This window comes from Xenopus laevis, chromosome 5S (assembly GCF_017654675.1).
Source record: "Xenopus laevis strain J_2021 chromosome 5S, Xenopus_laevis_v10.1, whole genome shotgun sequence".
Taxonomy (NCBI): Eukaryota; Metazoa; Chordata; class Amphibia; order Anura; family Pipidae; genus Xenopus; species Xenopus laevis.
The window spans coordinates 56,066,895-56,088,062 of record NC_054380.1 but is presented as its reverse complement, the minus strand read 5'-3'; the positions used below and the strand labels follow the sequence as shown (position 1 = coordinate 56,088,062).

Genomic DNA, 21,168 nt, shown 5'->3' with positions numbered 1-21,168 from the left:
TGTTGTTTTATCTATCTGCTGTGTAACCTGTGCCTTTTCTGCTTTTTTCCAGCTTGAATGGCTGCCCCCAAGGCTACAAAGCTACTTGTTTATATAAACTATAGTAGTCTTTATGAAGCAAACACCAGTTTTACCATTGGAGAGCAACAGGGCATTACATTTTCATTACTTTGATACACTTTCAGTTTTTTGGTGTTACTGTTTACTAAATTAAATAAATCCAATAGGCTTCTTTTGCCAGCAATAAGGATTAATCCCAGTATATCTTAGTTTAAATCAAGTACAAGGCATTGTTTTATTGTTACAGAGAAAAAGGAAATCATTTTTAAAAATGTGAATTATTTAAATAGAATGGAGTCTATGGGAGGAGATGGCCTTCATGTAATGCTGAGCTTTCTGGATAACAAATTCCATACTTGTAATAAACCCCTCCCTATATTTCATCTCTAATCTCCAAATACACTCCTTCACGAAACCTTCGCTCTGCTTCTGATCTTTGCCTCACTTCTCCTCTGATCACTTCTGCCCATTCTCGTCTACAAGACTTCTCTCGGGCTTCTGCTTTTCTCTGGAACTCTCTGCCTCGAGCTGTCAGACTTTCTCCTTCTTTCCAAACTTTCAAGTGCTCCTTAAAGACCCACCTGTTTAAAGAGGCTTATTCGATGTACCTTAATTAATCATTGCTGTATCAAAAAAGTGTTTATATAATCCTAATGTCTCAATTGTACCCTAACCTTTAGTTTGTAAACTCTAATCTCTAGGTCCTTCTAACCCTATTGTACTCTGTAATCCTTGTTTGTTATCCACCATTTATTCCCTGTTTGCTATAACTGCAGTAAAGCACTGCGTATCTTGACAGCGCTATATAAATAAATAATGATGATGATTTTTTCTTTGCAATGGAGATGTAACTGGGCTATGAATATGTCACAGGTACAGTACATGTGCATTTTGCAAGCATCTCCAAATTTTGGTTGTGAAGCAATATGCCACCCAGGGGCATTAACTGCATATGAAGCAGATCCAGCGACTGCTGGGAGCCCTGGCAGTATAAGGGGTCCCATGATGCCCTAATTAATGAGTAATTTCAATATATATTGGTAAAAAACCTCTGGATATGCTGAGGGCCCTAAAAGTAATTTTCTGAGGGGCCCAGTAACATCTAGTTACGTCAATGATGCCACCTAGCCATATGTATGGTTATGCTCACAAGCCAATTCCTACAAAGAATTGTTTTTGTATTACCATAACCTACTTTATACCAATGCCTGTTAAATGTACCAGCAGTGATTTCCAGTGCAGCTTTTAAACTGGGAAACCTTTTCCAGATCCATCTCAACAATTTCCCCATGGAGAAGAGCAGGTTTTTTTTTTTGTGTGTGTGAGAGAATCCAGATATACCTTTGCCATTAGTGGCAGACTTTGAAACAGGAGGCATAATATTTCTTGACAGGTACATTTATAACTTCCTAGCAATAGGCATATGGGAAGAGAATGCATTCAAGTTTATAGAGGGGCAGAAGAAAAAGCCATTGAGCTGTTCATACTAATTAAACACAACATGACTGGAGCTCACATGCCTTTCTGGCCTCAGGTCAGGGGCAATACATATACTACCAGTCAAAGCGCACACACACACAGGGCCGCCATCAGGGGGGTACAGGGGGTGCTGAAGACCAGAAGTCAGGCCGAAAATTGTATGTGGAGGAGAAGTGCAAAGTTAGGGATTATCTGCAAGTTCCACGATCAGTAAACTCAATTTCAAGCTGTGACACAATGCACAACTGAAGTTTTCATCAGCAGTATGAAATTGGCAGACGATCCCTAACTCTGCAATCTCGCCCTGCCCCAGTGCTTTTCAGCCAATGACAGCGTCTCCCTTCCTTATGTCCTGGAAGCACACGGTTCTTCTTTGGGCTCTTTTCTCTATGGCACAAAGAGAGCTGAGTGGCAGCATCCTGGAGCTTGCAGAGAAACAGAACACGAGAGAGACAAAGCAGTGCTGTGTATGTTGCGCTTAATATTTGCCTAACTATCTTTGTAGTGTGATATATTTAGCTACCACAGACCCTGTGTACAGAGTTTGCCTAGTGCTGGTATCAGTAGAAACCTGGATCCTGTTATATACAGTGTGTGCAATGCCCACTTATACAATGATTTTTTTTTTGTAGGGGGCCCCTGGCACTGATAGTTTTTTTTAACTTATGGGGGGGCCTTGACCACCAATGTTTTTTTAGAAAAACATTTACGGGGCCCCTGGTGCCAATAGTTTTTTTTTTAACTTATAGGGGGGTCCTGACCACCAATGCTTTTTTATAAAACATTTATGGGGCCCATGGTGCCAATAGTTTTTTTTTTCAACTTTTAGGGGGGACCCTGACCACCGATGCTTTTTTAAAAACATTTATGGGGCCCCTGGTGCCAATAGTTTTTTTTTAACTTATAGGGGGGGGCTGACCACCAATGCTTTTTTAAAAAACATTTATGGGGCACATGGTGCCAATAGTTTTTTTTTTTTTAACTTATAGGGGGGGGGCCCTGACCACTGATGCTTTTTTAAAAAACATTTATGGGGCCCCTGGTGCCAATAGTTTTTTTTTTAACTTATAGGGGGGGCCTGACCACCAATGCTTTTTTAAAAAACATTTATGGGGCCCCTGGTGCCAATAGTTTTTTTATTTAACTTATAGGGGGGGCCTGACCAACAATGCTTTTTTAAAAAACATTTATGGGGCCCCTGGTGCCAATAGTTTTTTTTTTAACTTATAGGAGGGATCCTGACCACCAATGCTTTTTTAAAAAACATTTATGGGGCCCCTGGTGCCAATAGTTTTTTTTTATTTAACTTATAGGGGGGGGTCTGACCACCAATGCTTTTTTAAAAAACATTTATGGGGCCCCTGGTGCCAATAGTTTTTTTTTTAACTTATCGGGGGGGGGGGGCTGACCACCAATGCTTTTTTAAAAAACATTTATGGGGCCCCTGGTGCCAGTAGTTTTTTTTTTAACTTATGGGGGGGCCCTGACCACTAATGTTTTTTAAGAAACTTTTATGTGGGAACCCTGACGCCAATTTTTTTGTTTTTTAAATTATAAGGGGGCCCTGACCACCAATGGCTTTTTTTTTGTGAGTGGGCGGTTTATCATTTTAAGCGGTTGTGTCTTTGTGGACATTTTACTGTGGTGTGGGCGGGATCTGCGGTGGGCCTTGGGGATGGGCGGGGACCGGGGGGCCCGGAAAATTTTGCTGTACGGGGCCCCATGATTTCTGATGGCGGCCCTGCACACAAACACACCAATAGAGTTGAAGGTTTTTATTGTGCCTAATAAAGCTGAGCCTGCTACACTTTTGTAACAGTAACGCTATATAGACGTGTACATGTATGTATATTCAGTCAGTGAGAGCAGGGGGAAGTCAAGTAAGGTAAAAAAAGACAATGAGGAGCATGGCTTGTGCTGGAGGCGTCCTCCTCCCGCCATCCGTGTAGCCAGTGCTGCGTGTGCTGGAGCTGCTGAGTGACGTGCCTGCGCCTCTGTGCGGGAGTGTGAGCCCTGCACCTGGCTCCAGTCTCCCGGGGATGTGCACAGAGCCAATCCTGAGCCCTGGCGGCTGCCTGTGTGTGTGTCACGGCACAGCTCTTCTCCTCACTCTGTGAGCAGCATCTTCCTGGGATAAAGGAGCCGCAGCAGCAGGAGAGCCAACCATATCCTGAAGCTACAACAAGCTCCGCTGTGTGTGTGTGATAGTTGCAGACTGCTGGTAAGTGAGAGCACACGGCAACCCTGTTCTGCACAACAACTTCCCTCTCTGTCTTGTGTCATTTGCTTCAGTTTTGCTCAGTTAGTGCAAGGAGATTTGATCTGAGAAGAGCGTTTCCTTTAGGGTTGCCTGATACAGCTGTTACACTGCTGGCACCTTGGATATTTGTTGCAGTTGGCACAGTTGTGTGTTTTCCTTGCTCATGCTGATAGAAGAACATGGGGTTAAGTTAGTGTATTATTGCAGTTATTGGGGTCGGTGATTTGCTAATGGACTATATCTGCATGTACTCATACTGGGGGAGCTGTCAGCCTGTTTGCCCTGGACACTAAACTCTCTCAATTCTCCTGCTGTATAGAAACCACAGAGGAAAACATATCTGCATCCACCTGCACCTACACCTACAAACACACTCACTCTCCTATATTCCTGATACCATACACACACACACAAATAACCATAGACACCCTTTGACCAACCCTGCAGCTGTATACAAGTGCACTTTATGTATTGTTCAAATAGTACCTGCAGATCTGAACATGAAGTTTCCTTTAACTGGGAATTTTGTGCAGGTTTTATTTTTGCTGAACCCCAAGTATTTCTACTATACAGTTAACATGTTTGAAATAGGCTGTAATACACTAATGCAATATATCTTTTATACTCTCTTCTTCTAATTTTTCTTTTGTGACAATCTCCGTTCCAACCCTTAAAGCAGATAAAAGTCCTTTCCTAGTACGGCGCTGTTATTGGCAGTGCAATTTTGAGTGCCTGATTCGTAAGCTATAAAATATGCGTGCTGATAAAATTAGTTTATGTAAGGCCACAGTGTGAATTGAAAATCACCAACTGCTGCTGCAGTCTTGCCTAAGCTCTGGGACTGAGACAAACCTTTTATTATAGTTGCTGTAAGAGCTAAAAGACAGGCAGGAAAGCACAGTTTGATTAATGTAACATATAGCATGAAAAGTTTACCATTATTAACCAAAATGTACTTAGTGGCGGGGTGCAAAGAGAACATTGGATATGCAAATGGAGCCAGGGCATGCATCTGTGGAAATATATGGATTAAGTAAAACTCAGGTGTTATAGTGCCTAGAGGGAATGCACAACTGACTGCGTGATTTATAGTGTTCTCATGGAGCGGTTTAGGATGCATTTATAATGCTGACTGTTGCAGTTATAATTATAGCATGTTAATATAGAAGTCGATTATTTGCAGATTCTTATTACCCACAATGGGCTCTGTTGCTCTATATGTATTTGAAAATTGATTTGAATGCTTTATAATACATGTTCCAATATATTTTTTGAATGGTAGTAGTAGTGATTGCTGTCTTCTATGCTGTTAAAGGAGAAGGAAAGCTACGGAGACATTTTATTGCCAATAGATTAGCTGCAATAGTGCAAGCTAGAATGCTATATTTATTCTGTAGAATGTTTTACCATACCTGAGTAAAAAGCTCTAGAAACTCTCTGTTTGTTTAGGATAGGAGCTGCAGTATTAACATGGTGTGACATCACTTCCTGCCTGAGTCTCTCCCTGCTCTGAGCTCAGATTACAGTAGAGAAGGGAGGGAGGGAGGCGGGGAAGAGGAACAAACTGAGCATGCTCTTGCCCAGGGCAATGAGGTTTAAGCTGAAGGCAGGAAGTCTGATACAGAAGCCCATGTGTACACAATAGAAGGAAAGAAATGCAGTGTTTCTTTTGACAGGGGACTCAGAGCAGCACTACTTTGGGGGTTTACTGGTATATTTAGATGGACCTTTCTGATAAGGCTTACTTAGTTTTAACCTTTCCTTCTCCTTTAAGTGGAAGCAACCATTATTAGGATTTGGTTAAGAACTATATACTGATTGCCACTTTTTTATTTTATATATGGGGAGGTATGTTGTATAGATGTTGTCTGCAGACATACACCGCACACCAAGGCAATGGGAGTACAATTACTTTCAACATGAAAAAGCATTGTAAGCAACTGCTAACTTCAAGAACTGTCATAAGTTTATAGGCAAAATATGTGGAACACCATATCTACAACCGATGAAACAAACTATATAAGTTCTGTATACATTTAAAATTTGTTACATGCCCTGGAATGGCTTACAAGGAACTGGACTATGGAACACATACATAACACATCTTCTGTATGAATTTTATATTACAGCTGTACTCTTCAGACATTCTTGTTTATGTCTTATGGAGGTTCCAAGCTCCTGTTAGCAGCAAAACCTCCTAAGCCATAATTGCCACCACCAACAATTGTATTTGTATATTTAATATATTTACTCAGATTCTGTTTTAATAAACATGTGAACTTAGATCCCAGCTTCCTAAGAATTGGGATCCTGCAGGATGAATTTAAAGACGAAAAGATGATAAAACATTGTGATAGGGAATAATCCAAAGACCGGAGATCACCGAGGTAAAAGGAATAATCCAAGTTTATTATTTATATAATAAACATACACGAGCTCCGTGGGTTCTGATACACAAGTAGGTCAGAACTGAGAAACAAAAGATTGACCACACATTATATACCCTTCAGGAGAGGAACTTCAATGGGAAAAGGCCTCTCTAGGGAGAAAAGGGAGTATTGCCAAGTATCTATCATAGTGTCTCAGTGTACAATTATCTAGTGTTAGCTAGCTATGTGAACGAGAAGGGAGTAACATAGTGGGAGAGCTTCAAGGCCAGGGCACCTGCTAGAAGCAAAAGGATAACATAACATACTACTGATAAGGACCTTCTCAGATGGCACACTGTCTCCTGGGTAGTCTTGAAACAGTTCATAGAAGGGCCCCATGGGCACTTTGAAACTGCTCAGTCTACCTTGGAGGGGGGCTTAGGAATGCGAGGGGCCATCTAGGGCCTGCAAGACTTTTCCTTCCACAATCCCCCGTTTTGTCAGTTCTTCTGACAACCATAATACAAAACAAACAATTAAACATAGCATACCTTATAAATGCAATGCATACAACCTATATGAGAATACATCTGGTATATAATGTTCATACACTGTGGTGGTTCATTGAAGTCAATTTTTAGACTTTTAGTGTTCTTAGGATAGAACAGAACAGGTTTAGAAGAGCTTGCCTTTAGAAAAGAGTGAGACAATAAGGAGGTACAGCAAGAACAACAGCAACAAATGGTGTTAGGTAGACAATAGATGACTAGGAGGATGACACCAACACAAACGAGGACATACAGAATGGTATGGAAAATCTTAGCACTGATATCGTGGAACCATGTGGATGGGTCCAACCAGGGGAAGATGGATTGTTCCTTGTGATTGGTTAAAAAGATGTCCTTCCTCTGCTAAACCTTTACCAGGTGCTTGTCATCAATGTAATTACAACTGTACCTAACCCTCCTTGACTAGCTGGAAGATAATATAACACTAAACAATGCGGCAGAACTTCCTTCTTCAATTGTTGGAGTTCATGACTTACTATCTTCAAACTGTTGTCATATTCATTAGTAATGTTATCAAGCAACAACATACTAGACATAAGGCTAAAGGCTTTCTTAATGCAACATCTATTTACCTCAGGGGAAGTTAAAGAGAGCTCTTGCCTTACCTTTAAAGATGCACGCTTCATTAGGAAGTGTGCTGGAATCTGAGCTATCTTAATATCTTTAGCTTCCATATACCAGGTGGGATGAAGCAATTTAGCAATCATACATACACCATGGGAGCCTTTTGGTAGCCACGGATAGGCACATTCACCACAAACAAAGTAATAAGGTGAAGGTAAAGTGTAAGGAGGTATAGATGATTAGCAGAACTGTTGATACAAAGGCCATCAGAACATAAGTGTACCAACTTACCAATATCCTTGGGCGACACCGTTTTATGAAACTGGAGAAGTGTCAAATTACCCCAAGGCCTGTTAACTATATCCTGACAGGATAGAGATTCTGCTACGTATGTCATACTGCGAGCTGACAAAGGATAATGTGTACATATCCATCAAGCAATAATAGTGTGGATGCTGCTATAACATACATTTTAACAAAAGCATTATCATTAGGCTCAAACAGTTATGCATATAAGTCTCTTTTGACAACCTTAACCTGATCGGTTGACGACACATTAGCCTCCGAAGTTGGTGAGGCTGCTGTTTGTTTACTTGTGAGTTGTCGTTGCCTGCAGGCTTTATGAGTGCTATCGTCAGCACAGCAACGAAGATAATGATGTGCAGTACGGAGACACAGATGATAAGTCTTTTATCTGGCTTCGGGCCAAAGCATCTTGCACACAGAGACATGATGGTGCTGCTGAGGATCTTCACCCGATGGGGACCTACGTCTTTTGCACTGCACGTTAGGGTCCCTGGGACTTAGGTGGTGGAGGGAAAGAGGCGTTATTATGTCCTACAATTCCCCCCCACTTACACCGCAGGTGGAAGTGGAGATTTCGGTTTCCCTTCAACCTTTACAGCTGTTTCTGTGACCAGGAGTACCTGGAATGGTCATTTTCAGCGAGGTTGAAGATCTTTGGCACTGTGTCTCCTTATGAGGATCCAATCTCCTGGAATGAGAGCATGTGGTTCCAGAACATCCGCTGGATCCGGTAATGAAGAATAAACTCGAGAACACAATTTGGTCAGTTCCTTATGTAACTGAGAAACATATTCAGTCATTCGTCCATAGTTCATGCAAAGAAGATGAGTAGAAGGAAAGTACTGAGCCAAGCGTGCTTGTCTCCCAAACAATATTTCATATGGGGAGAGTTTACTTAGCCTTTGGGGAGTGTGCATGACAGACATAAGCACTATATCAAGGGCATCTGGCCACACAAGTTTAGTCTCTGCACATACTTTACTTAGCCTGCTGTTAATAACACCCTTTAGACTTTCCCACTAGCTTGGGGATGAAATGGTGTGTAACATTTGATGAATCCCAATGTCTTTGTGCAGATTAATTACATTACCTGTCCCATGAAACGTGTACCTTGATCAGAGGATAATACCTCAGGCAGTCCATAACTGCCAACAATCTCTGCAATTAACTCATTAGCTATAGCTTCATCTGAAGCTTTTACAATGGACCCAGGGAATTGGTCAACACAAACAATTACATATTCATAGGTACAACATGTAGGTAACTGTAGGAAATCTATCTGCAATATCTGAAATTGTTACGGTGGTTTAGGTCAGTGTTTGATAGGTGTTGGAATAGTCTTACCTAGATTATATTGCAAACAAATAAAACATAATTATACATACTTGGCTGCAATAGATGAGAACCCGGGGGCAAACCACATTCCGGACACTACATCACATATCCCCCCATAAAAAGTGTGGGTGAGATCATGTGAGGCAGCAACCAAATAGGGTAACAGAGCACGGGGTGCAACAGGGCAATCACCTAAATGCCAAACAAAAACATCACCACTTGGAGTTTGTGTGCATCCGGCTTTAAGCCAACGTTCCTTCTCCTCAGGCTCTGCTTGGTCCTGAAGGGCTGCTAATACAGCGCTAGAGGGAACAGGAAGAGAAGGTTCTTTTACAACACATGCTTGAAACATTTTATAACACAATGCTGCTTGCTTTGCAGCTACATCAGCATAGGCATTATCTTGTGCTACAGGGTCAGAGGACCCAGTGTGGGCTTAGTACTTAATGACTGCAACCTGTTTCGGTAGTTGGATGTGGCACTACCGTATGGGCTGCAATAACAACTTCGTTAACTGCTCTGAGATCCTGAACAAACCGCCACTCATTCTTGCCGGGCTTTTGAATTGGCAAGATGGGCATATTTACAGGGCCAATCCTATGGTTGAACACTCCCTTATCAAGTAACCCTTGAATTACGGGGCAAATCCCCTATACCTTTGCCCTGGACAGTGGGTACTGTGAGATTTTGGGCGGGGGGGGCCCTTTGGGTCTACTTGTATGGACACTGGTGGGATGGATGACATGAACCCAACATCTGTTGGTGAGAAAGCCCACAAATCACTTGAAACACATTGTAATTTAGGAGGTACAGAATCTTCCTCCTCAGAAATTTCCTTTAGTGACAGAAGATTAGTAGTATCTAGTGCATTGGTCATCTCAGACACTTATGGAGGCAGGACAGGCACAAATACTGCATCCGGATTACAGTATATGGTGCACACTGGTTTAGAAAGGATGTTCCTACCTATGAAACTGTCAGGGATGGAGGCACTTAAAAGAAAGGCAGCTTTTGTGGATACAGGACCAATGGACACTTGCGATGGGCTTGTTTCTGCCATAGGGAGAGGATTTCCTCCAACTCACACTGCCGTGACTACATTACCAGATAATGGCAGGTTTGAGTGAGTCTTTAAAACTGAGCGGGCAGCACCAGTATTCAGTAAACAAAGTTAGGGTCTTTTAATTAATAAACACTTCAATTAGGAGGTCTGGATGGTGATTAGAAGTGTTTGGAAATACTGGTAACGGGGCTGCATCGCACCTTCAAGCAGGATTTATGAGGGATGCATTGGAATGTGAAGGGGCTGCATCTCCTGCAGGGAAAGGGCTTTCTTTGGGGATATGCACTTATATGCATAATGCCCTTGATTATTACAATTAACACAAACAACTGTCTTTTTGTCACGGTTATCTGACCTGTTCTGCTGTCTGTTAGTTATTGTTTCTGGAGTTTTGGGAATTATCCTGGAAGTTGTTAGACTGTTGCTGAACGAGTAACACCTGCTGGGGCTTAAGAAAGGAGTTCTCAACTTGTGGCAACGGCAATTATCTTTTCTAACTTCTTATGCTTCCAGGCAAGACTATGTATGCTGAGGTTACTTTGAGGATCATTTAGTAGTCCTACCACAAAGGTAATAGCATACTGGACAGCAGACTCTTTGGCATCTTGGTTAAATTTGAAAACTATTTCCCAAGAAGCTTCTGAAAGAAAAAAAATTGGTGCTTATTGTACTTTTCAGAGCATGTAAACAGACTCCGACTTGGGCTGGGTCAACAGGGTTAGTATCTCAATACATTTTGTCTAACATTTGGTAATCCCCTGGACCACACACTTCGAGTACAAATAATATATTGGTCTAATTAGGCTTATGAGCACCATTGACACACAAGAGTTCCTGTGCAAATTTGTGTGGATTAGTATGGGGCTGTGGAACATCTTGAAAAATCCTTCTAAGATCTGTGTGTTTTTAGTTAGACGCACTTCTGCAGCGTCCCCCGTCGCCCCCCTTTTTTCTCTACTTTGTATTGTACGGGCGGGGTAGAGCTTAGCTGTGGGGCTGGGGACAGCCTGCTTGTCCGTATCTGAGCTATAACTTTCAGAGAACTTATCTCTGAGCTGTTTGTCTTTTTGGTGTCAATTTTTTTTCACTGTTCTCTATTATCTAACTTAACCCTTCTGCTATCAACTTTTCTTGTTCCTCTCTTTGCTTTCTAGCTTCCTTTGATTCTTAGGCACTTTCCTGACTTTCTAGGGCACATACTTGACCCTTTACCTCTTTTGCTGCCTCTCCCTTGCTCTTAGCTATTACGGGAAAACAACCCATCATAGAGTGGGGAGGCTGACGGCTCTATGTATGCCTTATGAGTTACAACCACTCAAGTCTGTGGGGCTAAAGCTTCTGATATATCACTGCTGTGCTGCGTATGTACTTAAATGCTTGTACTCTTGTCTGGTGATCCCATGTATCGTTGGGAGGAATGGCAAATGACTTACTCTCTGTAAGTGTACTCCACTTAGGCAAGTAAGCCACTACATCTTTGCCATATTCAACAGCAATCACACTACCTGGTGAATGCTCTACAGTCACTCTGCCTAGCGACTGTCTTGCGCTCACTCTCCTTGGTGAACGCGCAGAGGTGATCAGCCTCTGTTCACAATCCTCCCCGCTAGGGCGAGATGCTCCTAACGGAGTCTTACACTCATTCTGGCCAAATGCCTTAGTGAGCCTATTTCATCTCAACTAAAAAAAAAAAATGCCCTCTTCCCTCAAGTACGCATACTATCTTGGGGTATACTGGGGTCTGACCAGGTAAGTTAGTACAATTCTTATAAGCAGCAAGAGTATAGAAAAGTTAGAACTTTTTCACTTTGCAATTAGTCCCCAATCACATGCACATTCATACAGGACACATGGTTAAGACAAACATAGATACCTCGAGTGATCACCTTGGGTCAGGCTGCTTGCACAGCAACACCCTGTCCGTTTGGAACCGGAGAAGAAAGGAGACAGAACAAGGTATGCTTACCCTGTGTGGCCACTCCTGTCCCGTTAGTTCTCCGGGTCCTCACTGTGGATGGGTGAAGTCAGCGTCTTGAGCCTGCCCGCATTCTCCACCATTTGATAGGGAATAATCCAAAGACCGGAGATCACCGAGGTAAAAGGAATAATCCAAGTTTATTATTTATATAATAAACATACACGAGCTCCGTGGGTTCTGATACACAAGTAGGTCAGAACTGAGAAACAAAAGATTGACCACACATTATATACCCTTCAGGAGAGGAACTTCAATGGGAAAAGGCCTCTCTAGGGAGAAAAGGGAGTATTGCCAAGTATCTATCATAGTGTCTCAGTGTACAATTATCTAGTGTTAGCTAGCTATGTGAACGAGAAGGGAGTAACATAGTGGGAGAGCTTCAAGGCCAGGGCACCTGCTAGAAGCAAAAGGATAACATAACATACTACTGATAAGGACCTTCTCAGATGGCACACTGTCTCCTGGGTAGTCTTGAAACAGTTCATAGAAGGGCCCCATGGGCACTTTGAAACTGCTCAGTCTACCTTGGAGGGGGGCTTAGGAATGCGAGGGGCCATCTAGGGCCTGCAAGACTTTTCCTTCCACAATTGTTATAGTAAATTATTTTCTGAAAGAACTTAACTCGTGGCTGGTTTGGGGAGCATTATATATAATAAAATACTTGAAGTGTTTAGAGCATTGTGGCTAGTATATAATATCTGCTATTTTTCACAGTCATGGCTGTTGATGGATGAAAATCTGGCTCCCATGAAGTTAGCAAGGGATTCATATGACCTTTTCTGCAGGTTCAGCACAGCCCTCCATCCACATTTCTGCACAGTAGTATTTCAGAAATATGACCGCTATTAGAAGCACGATGAAATGCATTGGTCATGTGAGTGCTCAGTGACAACAGGCATGTTTTCAAGTAACTTGCTGAAGACCAGTAAATGATAACTACAAAGCATAATTATGTTCCTTGGACATTAATGCTTTTCTTTATGGATCTTTAACTCCTCTATCAGTGTAGACATCTATCTGTATTCCAAAACACTTAGCCCAGCGTGAGGACAGAAACAGCAAAACACACAGTAGTAATAATAAAGATGAAAATGTATTGTGCTGTGAAATTAAAAGAGATTATATTCTCACAGTCTCACAAATGCAAAATTTTATAAATGATTAAAGATGTATTTAATTACCAGTATTCAAATAATAGCTTGATCGTTTTTAAATGTACAGCAATGAGGAACAAACAGAATAAACTGGTAAATGTGTTTTTCTATTCTTCTTGGTTATTGCTATTCTGTGTGTTGCCCGTAAACATGCAACACATCATAAATCAAAGAATAGCCCTGAAACGTAAATTCTACGGTGTTGGAAATTAGGCCCCTGAGTGTCAAGTTTACAGTCTGTAACAGTCTGTAAACTCTAGGGGGCCTATTTATTAGAATTTGTGGTGAATAAAACACTATCCTGAATTTCTTGAATTTGAGTTTATCGAATTAGAATTCTTGAGTTTTAGCAATCAAAAAAATCTTGAATGGAACAATGTGGCGCCTATAACCTGGCACACTTTTTTTTAGGAATCAATGGAATGTCTATTCTTCAAGTTTTTAAAATATTTGTATTTGTAAAAATGAATGGAACTATGCATGAGTTTTTTTGTACATATGCTAGCAGTTTTTTTGTTTTTTCAAAATCACAGTATTGAAAAAAAAACTCAGATAAGTTTAATTCTGATTTTTTTTAAATTCTGCCTAATCCTTTGTACCGTGACCTTCGGCCCAAAAGACTCTGCTACCAGCCGTGCCACTTTGCCAGCCAGAACATCTCGCCTTGTACTTCTCGTTAAGTCCAGGTGGCACCCAAGTAAGCTGAGGCCTCCCGAAGCCCAAAGGTGGTCACACTACTGGGGAAGCCGAGACCAGGGTACTTAGCACTTGTTCTGGTATTGGGTGCTGGTCGTGACAACATGTTTCTAGGTAAAGAGTTTGTTTGGATGTGCTATGTTGTTGACAAGTGTTGCTGCTTGCTGATGACATAGCATATATGTCATCAGCAACAAAAAGGTTAAATATTTAAGAGCACCATATATAGGTAGAGGATCTTTTATCCAAAATATTTGGGACCTGTGGCTTTATGGAAACAGCTCTTTCCGTAATTTGGATCTCCATACCTTGAAGGAGAATTCAACCCTTTAGCAAAAAAACCCCCACCCCATGTAGACCCTCCCCCCCCCCGGGGAAATGCCCCTAACTTTTTACTTACCCCTCGGAGCAGATTCAGGCATCACTGCAGCCATCTTCTAGGCCTTCGTGTCTTCTTCCAGTGCTTCACCAATTTTTGGCCATTTTGGTGCATGCACAGTTGTCACAAACCGGTAAATTGCTCCAACTGTGCATGTGCCGATTTGACGGTCTCCGTCTCGGCTTACCGAAGACCAGGAAAATGGCTGCGTGGAACTATCTGCGCCGAGGGGTAAATAAAAAGTTAGGTGCATTTCCCCGGGGGTGCAGTTAGGCTGGGGGAGGAGGGAGGGGGGTCTACGTGGGGTGGGGGGGTAGGGGTTTTTTTTTGCTAAAGGGTTGAATTCTCCTTTAAGTTTTCTAAAAATCATTTAAACATTAAAGGGGTCATTCACCTTCAAATTAATTTTTACACATTACACTAGCAACCATGCATCAATTGGAATAAGAGACTGGACTATGAATAGGAGAAGGCCAGAATAGTTTCAGCTTTGCAATAGTAGCAATGATATAGGACTTCAAACTTGTCACAGGGACCACCATCTTGGAAAGTGTCTGTGACACTCACATGCTCAGTGGGCTCTGAGCAGTTGGTGAGACACTAAGCTTAGGGGTTGTTGCAAATTATGAAGCAGAAAATGAGGTTTGTCTGTAATATAAGATGATGCTAGTTGCACTGGTTTCTGCGCTGCCATGTAATAATTATCTGTATTAATTACTAATCAGCCTTATATTGTGACATTTATATTCTATATGTACTGCATATCCACCTCTGAACTCAGTAAGTGACAGCAGCACAGGGCATGTGCAGTGAATCAGTAGAAAAGAAGATTGGGGGCTACTGGGGCATATTTGGAGGCACAGATCTGCTTAAGGGTTGAGGTTGGCTTGGGCTGGTACAGAAGCCCAAAAAATAATGTACAACATTTCTAGGCTACTTCTTTAGTTAAGCTTTAGTTCTCCTTTAAACCCAACAGTATTACTTTGCCTACAATAAGGAGTGATTATATCTTAATGGGGATTAAGTACAAAGTACTGTTTTATTATTACAGAGAAAATGGGAATTATGGCCTTCCCATAATTAAGAAATTTCTGGATAAATGTTTTCCAGGTGATGGATTTGATACCTGTATATATGAGATGCATACTCATCCAACATAGGGGTACATCAAAATACTTTGTGACTTCTAACAATGCCTTACATATTTAATGGGATGATCACATGTTGCTGTGAATTAAATTTTGTGTGTTTTTGTAGTAAATAAATTATGATCCTGTTAAGCTTTCTATGAAAGATCAGTTATATGCTTTATATGTAAGAACTTATGATTGAAATCTTTTAGGAACCAATTTCTTTTTACATTAGAAAACAATAAAGCCCCTTGAGTTAAATACAGTATTTGTAATTGAATTTGTTGTATACAGAAGCTGCATAAAGTTACTAAAGGGTTAATGCAGGGGCAGATTTATCAAGGGTCAAATAGTAAATTTGAATGTTTTTGGGTTTTTTTTTTTGGTTAAAACTGACAAATTCGAAATTTGGAATTTATCAAACCTTTACTAGTGGAACAATTCAAATTCGACTATGCACCACCTGAAGCCTGCTGCGTTTATGTAGAAGTCCATTTAAAGATGTTAATAGCCTTAATGATATTAATGTTTTTTTCAGAGAAAAAACTTGATTCTGGTTTAGTCGAATTTGATTTGAGTTTTCGAGTCAGTATAATTCGTTGTATCTTTTATCATTGTGCTAGTATTATTCTTTTAATACTTCAGCTGTTATTTCAGTGGGTAATCTAAACTCTAATAATAGATTTTTTTTTCCCCATTCAGTTGTGACACATAGATATAATTAAGAATTGCCCAGCTACAAGCAAATCCATCATTCTACAATTTTTAATTGCTGTTTGCACAGAGGTCACGATTTCATCTCACTGTGTAACACTAAAGACAACAATGCTGCTTATCTTGACTGGCATTATTCATCTTATATAAGAAAAACTTCTTACTGATTCTGGCAGTTATGACATCTCTTACCTCCCAAATGTGACCCTTAGGGGTTATTTTAAAAAAAAAACACACATTTTTCGAAATTTATTAAACCCAGAGGGTGGAAAAGTCCAAATCTGAAATCCGGCATCTCATACCAATCGAGGTTGCATATAAGTCCATGGGAGACGCCCCAATGATTTTGACAATATTGTAATTGAATTGTTATTGACAAAGGATTTTTTACTTAGTTGACCTACAAAAATGTGGCTATAATAAATAATACAGTATTGTTTCATTGTAATGATATTAGCCTTGAGAGGGAATTATATACCTGTATACCGCAGTTCATAGAAAAGTTGTTTAAAATAAAAAATGTAAAAACATTCACAATAAAACTGTAAATATTGTTTTGGACAGCCTTTACACATAAAAAAAGGCAAAGAAAACAAGCAAATTGGAAACAGAGAAAAATATGATTCCCTGTATAATTTATTAGTTTGGCATTCAAAATGTGAAATAGTTTACATTTCTTAGCTCACTAATCCAAATAACAGAGCAAGAGTTTGTGCACCAAATTTATCACGGTGTGAAATATATAGTTGTGCTACACAAAAATATTTTCAAAAATATTTTCAGTATAAGCCCTTTTTTAATGTTTACTATTGATTAAGTTGAACAAAGGTGTATGTGTACAGTTGTGTTCACAATATTAGCAGTGTGTTTAAAAGGTGACTAAAACTCGAAATCCTCATAATAGCTTTCATTTCCATACACGCAAAAGCAATGAGAACACTGCACATTCTATTCCAAATCAAAACATGAATAAAAATGTGTCAAATTTGTGATATTCCTTTACATAAAGTGAAGAACATGGAAACATGTTCCAAAAAAATAGCAGTGTCTACATTCTTCTTTACAGATTCAAACATTCACTGTATAAACTGAAAAATGTTTCAAGATTTTGCTTTCCTTTGAAACACTGAACTAATATTAAGTTGTAAAACCACTGTTTCTGAGAACTTCTGCACATGACCAGGGGCAGCTGGGAAATTGACAAAATGTCTAGGCCCATGTCAGTTTTAAAAATTGAATATAAAAAAATATGTGCTCTTTTGAGAAATGGATTTCAGTGCAGAATGCTGCTGGAGTAGCACTATTAATTGATGTGTTTTCAAAAAAACATGTTTTGTGATGACAGGATCCCTTTAATCTAGAATATTTGATCAAATAAATATTGAAAAAACCTTGAAGGCATCAGATTTATATTCTACTCATAATTTTCAATGGGTCTACAAACCCTCAATAAAATTCTTTTGTAAAAAAAAATTCTGTTATTCCATCACAAGTATGTGCCCAATGGAATAAATTCATACTGATTTTCTATATCATCATCATCATTTATTTATATAGCGCTGCCAAGATACGCAGTGCTTTACTGCAGTTATAGCAAACAGGGAATAAATGGTGGATAACAAGGATTATAGAGTACTATAGGGTTAGAATGACCTAGAGATTAGAGTTTACAAACTAAAGGTTAGGGTACAATTGAGACATTAGGATTATATAAACACGTTGTCACTTTTGATACAGCAATGATTAATTAAGGTACATCAAATAAGCCTCTTTAAACAGGTGGGTCTTTAAGGAGCTCTTGAAAGTTTGGAAAGAAGGAGAAAGTCTGACAGCTTGTGGCAGAGAGTTCCAGAGAAAAGCAGAAGCCCAAGAGAAGTCTTGTAGACGAGAATGGGCAGAAGTGATCAGAGGAGAAGTGAGACGAAGATCAGAAGCAGAGCGTAGGTTTCGTGAAGGAGTGTATTTGGAGATTAGAGATGAAATATAGGGAGGGGTTTCATTATTAAGGGCCTTGAATGTGAGTGTAAGTAATTTGAATTTGATTCTAGAAGAGATTGGGAGCCAGTGAAGGGACATGCATATGGGAGCAGCTGATGACGAGCGGCGAGCCAGATGAATGAGTTTAGTGGCTGCGTTTAGAACAGATTGGAGTTGTGAAAGGTGACTTGTTGGAATACCTGTGAGGAGTAAGTTGCAGTAATCAAGGCGGGAGATGATGAGAGACTGAATCAGTGTTTTAGTTGATTCTGAACTGAAATATGGTCGTATTCAAGCAATGATGAGCAGTTGAATACGGCAAGATTTTGCAAGTGTTTGAATGTGTGGTGAAAAAGACAGATGAGAGTCTAAAATAACTCCTAGGCAGTGTGCCTGTGTGGTGGAATGAAAGATGGTGTTGTTTACGGTGAGTGATATCTGAGGGACAGGGGAAGATCTTGGAGGAAATATAATGAGTTCTGTTTTAGAAAGGTTCAGTTTCAGGTGGCGCTGTGACATCCAGGAGGAGACAGCAGAGAGACAGTCTGTGACTTGGGAAAGGACAGAATTAGAAAGATCAGGAGTAGACAAGTAGAGTTGGGTGTCATCAGCATAAAGGTGATACTGAAGTCCAAATGACTGAATAAGTTTTCCTAGTGAAGTTGTATAGAGCGAGAACAGCAGGGGGCCAAGAACAGAGCCTTGAGGAACTCCAACAGAGAGTGGGAAAGTAGTAGAAGTAGAGTTAGAGAAGGAAACTTTAAAGGAACGGTCAGACAGATAAGATGTAAACCATGAAAGAGCAGTGTCCCGAATGCCAGCTGAGTGTAGAATTACAAGGAGGAGTGTGTGGTCAACTGTGTCAAAGTCTGCAGAGAGATCTAGAAGGATTAGAATGGAATAGTGACCTTTAGACTTTGCCAATAGAAGATCATTGGTTACTTTGGTGAGTGCAGTTTCAGTCGAGTGTGATAGGCGGAAGCCAGATTGCAAGGGGTCGAGGAGGGAGTTGTGAGTGAGATGCTGGATCAGGCGTTTGTAAACAAGCCTTTCTAGTAATTTGGATGCGAATGGAAGAAGGGAGACCGGTCGATAGTTAGTGGGAGAGCTGGGATCAAGGGAAGGTTTTTTGAGTATAGGAGTGATTAGTGCTTGTTTGTATATTGATGGAAAGGTACCAGTAGAGAGTGAAAGATTAAATAGGTGGGTAAGTGCAGGAGGGAGTGTATCAGAGATTGGGTGGAGTAGGCAAGAGGGTATGGGGTCAAAGGAGCAGGTGGTGGGTTTTGAGCAGGCTAGAAGTTTGCTAACTTCATCTAGAGTTGCAGGGGCGAAGGAGTGCAAAGTAGATGTGAGTGGACTGCACGTTGGTCTGAGATTGTTGTCGGACTGTATGCTCAGCCTAATGAGATCGATTTTTTCATTAAAGAAATGAGCAAGGTCTTGGGCGGTAACATTAATAGGTGGAGGGGGTGGAGGGGGGCATATGAGTGAGTTAAATGTGGCAAACAGCTGCTGTGGTTTGGAGGACATAGTAGATATTAGATAAGAGAAGTATTGTTCTTTGGCTAATGATAGAGCTCGGTTATAGCAGGAGAGCATGAATTTGAAGTGGATGAAGTCAGGATCAGTTTATGACTTTCTCCACCGTCGCTCAGCTGATCTACTACATCTTCTGAGGTACCGTGTTACACTAGTGTGCCAGGGTTGGGGTTTAGCTGGCCGGCTGTGACGGGTGGTAGAAGGTGCAAGGGAGTCAAGTGCTTTTGAAAGGGCATTGTTGTAGAGAGAAGCTGCCATATTGGGACAGGAGAGAGTATTAATATGAGATATGGATTGTGCTGATACTGTTGATAATTGTTGTGGTTCAAAGGCATTAAGGTTTCTGTACGTGTGGGTGGAGAGAGATGGTTGTGAAGGTGCAGATGAAAGCAGTATCTGAAAGGAGAGTAGATGATGGTCAGACAGAGGGTAGGGAGAGTTAATTAAGTTGGATGGGCAGCATGAGTGGCAGAATATAAGGTCAAGAGCATGACCCTCGATGTGGGTAGGTGAGTCGGTCCACTGAGAGAGACCAAATGAAGCTGTTAGAGAGAGAAGTTTAGAGGTGGCAGCAGAAGCAGAGTTGTCAATGGGGATGTTAAAGTCCCCTAAAATGAGAGCAGGTTTCTCACTGGAGAGAAAGTATGGAAGCCAGGCAGCAAAGTGATCCAAGAAGGTGGAGTAGGGACCAGGGGGGCGATATATGACAGCAACATGCAGAGAGATTGGAGAAAACAAACGTATGCTGTGGACTTCAAAAGAAGTGAAGGAGAGAGAAGTCGGTGTAGTTAGATTTTGAAACCTACATTTGGGGGAGAGAAAAAATCCCACCCCACCGCCATGACGGCCATCCTGTCTAGGAGTGTGACTAAGTGAGAAGCCTCCATAGCAGAGGGCAGCAGGTGAAGCAGGTGAGGGGGAGAGCCATGTTTCAGTGATTGCAAGAAGGTGAAGGGATTAAGATATAAAGAGGTCATGGACTGCTGTTAGTTTATTGCAGATTGACCGTGCATTCCAGAGGGCACATGAGAAAGGAGGGGAGGGTTCTGGCTTTATGTGAATTAGGTTTGCAAGATTAGAAGTGCGTAAAGTCTGAGAAACTGGAAAAGACATTGTTGAATGCCTGAGAGTAGGAATAAGTGAGGGTACAAATGAGTGAGTTGGACCAGGGTTTGGGGTCCCCAGCTGCACGTAACAGTAATAATGAGAGTGAGACAAGGTGTGACCTAGATTTGACAGTGTGAGCATTGTATTTTTTGATGGCATGAGAGGGGATAATAGATTTAACAATACAAGATAGTGTGCTTAGATTGAGAGAGGGTGATGGGAGCAGTGAAGAGGAGATTATAATTTCAGGATAGTTTGATGGATGTTGGAGTGCAGAGGATATATGCAGAAGTATAGAGGAGAGAGAGAAAAAGAAGGCAATCAAATTAAACATAGTTAAACAGTATAATCCGGCTTATCTTGTTGATGGAAGAATTGATGAGCAGTGATGTCTAATGTTTGCTTGGAGATTCTCATCAAACTCTGATCCAACTGCTGTCTAACTCTATATGTTGTACTTAAACTTTCTGTACTTTAACTTGATGG

General features: G+C 40.9%; 1 protein-coding gene across 1 annotated transcript in view; it reads left to right on the top strand.

Moving 5' to 3' along the window:
• The first annotated feature begins 2,945 nt into the window (after positions 1-2,945).
• Positions 2,946-21,168, top strand: part of LOC108717423 (heparan sulfate glucosamine 3-O-sulfotransferase 5) — a 200,731-nt gene continuing 182,508 nt past the window's right edge. Inside the window, exon 1 of the mRNA XM_041564587.1 lies at positions 2,946-3,760. The gene's annotated coding sequence lies outside the window, so the exon portion shown is untranslated. The remainder of the gene's footprint in view (positions 3,761-21,168) is intronic.